Here is a 2,500-nt window from a genome sequence, read left to right as displayed (position 1 = left end):
GGGCATTTTCAGGCTGGTATTGCCGCAGGCGGGAGAGCTTTTTATTTTACTTCTCTTATTCTGTTACTGCTGCTGCTTGTCGTCAGAAAGAAAGAATTATAAGCCCTGGGACAGGACAGAGAAGGTGAGAAGGAGAGAAGGTTCAAATAATAGTTTAATGTTTTGATGATGAGCAAGAAACACATGGCAAAAAGCTCTCCCCGGACTGTGAGAAAAGAAATAGCCTACAACACCTGGTATTCCCAGGTGGTCTCCCATCCAGGTACTAACCAGGCCCAACCCTGCTTAGCTTCCAAGATCAGAGGAGATCAAGCACTTTCAGGGTGGTATAGCTGCAGGCAGGAGAGCTTTTTATTTTACTTCTCTTATTCTGTTGCTGCTGCTGCTTGTCGTCATACAGAAAGAATTATAAGCCCTGGGACAGGACAGAGAAGGTGAGAAGGTGAGAAGGTTCAAATAATGGTTTAAACCTTTGATGATGAGCAAGAAAGACATGGCAAAAAGCTCTCCCCGGACTGTGAGACAAGAAAAAGCCTACAACACCTGGTATTCCCTGGTGGTCTCCCATCCAGGTACTAACCAGGCCCAACCCTGCTTAGCATCTGAGATCAGACGAGACCAGGTGCTTTCAGGGTGGTATGGCCGCAGATGTGAGAGTTGTTTATTTTACATCTCTTATTATGTTGCTTCTGCTGCTTGTCGTCAGACAGAAAGAATTATAAGCCCTGAGACAGGACAGAGAAGGTGAGAAGGTGAGAAGGTTCAAATAAAGGTTTAAAGCTTTGATGATGAGCAAGAAACACATGGCAAAAAGCTCTCCTCGGACTGTGAGAGAAGAAAAAGCCTACAACACCGGTATTTCCAGGTGGTTTCCCATCCAGGTACTAACCAGGCCCAACCCTGCTTAGCTTCTGAGATCAGACGAGACCAGGTGCTTTCAGGGTGGTATGGCCGCAGATGTGAGAGTTGTTTATTTTACATCTCTTATTCTGTTGCTTCTGCTGCTTGTCGTCAGACAGAAAGAATTATAAGCCCTGGGACAGGACAGAGAAGGTGAGAAGGTGAGAAGGTGAGAAGGTTCAAATAATAGTTTAAAGTTTTGATGATGAGCAAGAAACACATGGCAAAAAGCTCTCCCCGGACTGTGAGAAAAGAAAAAGCCTACAAACACCTGGTATCCCCAGGCGGTCTCCCATCCAGGTACTAACCAGGCCTGACCCTGCTTAGATTCTGAGATCAGACAAGATCAGGTGCTTTCAGGGTGGTATGGCTGCAGGATTTTTTTATTTTACTTCTCTTATTCTGTTGCTGCTGCTGCTTGTCGTCAGACAGAAAGAATTATAAGCCCTGGGACAGGACAGAGAAGGTGAGAAGGTGAGAAGGTGAGAAGGTTCAAATAATAGTTTAAAGTTTTGATGATGAGCAAGAAACACATGGCAAAAAGATCTCCCCGGACTGTGAGAAAAGAAAAAGCCTACAACACCTGGTTTCCCAGGAGGTCTCCCATCCAGGTACTAACCAGGCCCAACCCTGCTTAGCTTCCAAGATCAGATGAGATCGGGCACTTTCAGGGTGGTATGGCTGGAGGTGGGAGAGCTATTTATTTTACTTCTCTTATTCTGTTGCTGCTGCTGCTTGTCGTCAGACAGAAAGAATTATAAGCCCTGGGACAGGACAGAGAAGGTGAGAAGGTGAGAAGGTGAGAAGGTGAGAAGGTGGTGAGAAGGTTCAAATAATAGTTTAAAGTTTTGATGATGAGCAAGAAACACATGGCAAAAAGCTCTCCCCGGACTGTGAGAAAAGAAAATGCCTACAACACCTTGTATTCCCTGGTGTTCTCCCATTCAGGTACTAACCAGGCCCAACCCTGCTTAGCTTCTGAGATCAGACGAGACCGGGCGCTTTCAGGGTAGTATGGCCACAGGTGTGAGAGCTGTTTATTTTACATCTCTTATTCTGTTGCTTCTGCTGCTTGTCGTCAGACAGAAAGAATTATAAGCCCTGAGACAGGACAGAGAAGGTGAGAAGGTAAGAAGGTGAGAAGGTTCAAATAAGGGTTTAAAGCTTTGATGATGAGCAAGAAACACATGGCAAAAAGCTCTCCCCGGACTGTGAGAAAAGAAAACGCCTACAACACCTTGTATTCCCAGGGAGTCTCCCATCCAGGTACTAACCAGGCCCAACCTTGCTTAACTTCCAAGATCAGACAAGATTGGGCGCTTTCAGGGTGGTATGGCCGTAGGCGTGAGAGCTTTTTATTTTACTTCTCTTATTCTGTTGCTGCTGCTGCTGCTGCTGCTTGTCGTCAGACAGAAAGAATTATAAGCCCTAGGACAGGACAGAGAAGGTGAGAAGGTGAGAAGGTGAGAAGGTTCAAATAAGGGTTTAAAGCTTTGATGATGAGCAAGAAACATGGCAAAAAGCTCTCCCCGGACTGTGAGACAATAAAAAGCCTACAACAACTGGTATTCCTTGGTGGTTTCCCATCCAGGTACTAACC

General features: G+C 45.7%; 2 non-coding genes and 7 pseudogenes across 2 annotated transcripts; all 9 read right to left on the bottom strand.

Annotated features, from left to right (window-relative positions):
* The window catches only part of LOC149290722 (5S ribosomal RNA), a 119-nt pseudogene extending 89 nt beyond the window's left edge, over positions 1-30 (bottom strand).
* Positions 31-221: 191 nt separating this feature from the next.
* Positions 222-340, bottom strand: LOC149290721 (5S ribosomal RNA; annotated as a pseudogene).
* A 191-nt stretch (positions 341-531) lies between these two features.
* Positions 532-650, bottom strand: LOC149290720 (5S ribosomal RNA). The gene has a single exon (XR_016275865.1). It is a non-coding gene; the product is annotated as a 5S ribosomal RNA (ribosomal RNA).
* Positions 651-841: 191 nt separating this feature from the next.
* On the bottom strand, positions 842-959 carry LOC149290719 (5S ribosomal RNA; annotated as a pseudogene).
* Positions 960-1,158: 199 nt separating this feature from the next.
* On the bottom strand, positions 1,159-1,278 carry LOC149290718 (5S ribosomal RNA; annotated as a pseudogene).
* Positions 1,279-1,471: 193 nt separating this feature from the next.
* LOC149290717 (5S ribosomal RNA) lies at positions 1,472-1,589 on the bottom strand. Its single transcript, XR_016275745.1, has one exon. It is a non-coding gene; the product is annotated as a 5S ribosomal RNA (ribosomal RNA).
* Positions 1,590-1,807: 218 nt separating this feature from the next.
* Positions 1,808-1,926, bottom strand: LOC149290716 (5S ribosomal RNA; annotated as a pseudogene).
* Positions 1,927-2,125: 199 nt separating this feature from the next.
* LOC149290715 (5S ribosomal RNA) lies at positions 2,126-2,244 on the bottom strand (annotated as a pseudogene).
* A 206-nt stretch (positions 2,245-2,450) lies between these two features.
* Positions 2,451-2,500, bottom strand: part of LOC149290714 (5S ribosomal RNA) — a 119-nt pseudogene continuing 69 nt past the window's right edge.

Source organism: Sceloporus occidentalis, unplaced genomic scaffold, assembly GCF_023333645.1.
Source record: "Sceloporus occidentalis isolate IW3139 unplaced genomic scaffold, rSceOcc1.0.p SCAF_38, whole genome shotgun sequence".
Taxonomy (NCBI): Eukaryota; Metazoa; Chordata; class Lepidosauria; order Squamata; family Phrynosomatidae; genus Sceloporus; species Sceloporus occidentalis.
The sequence above is the reverse complement of the archived record's forward strand: the minus strand, read 5'-3'. Positions and strand labels throughout refer to the sequence as shown.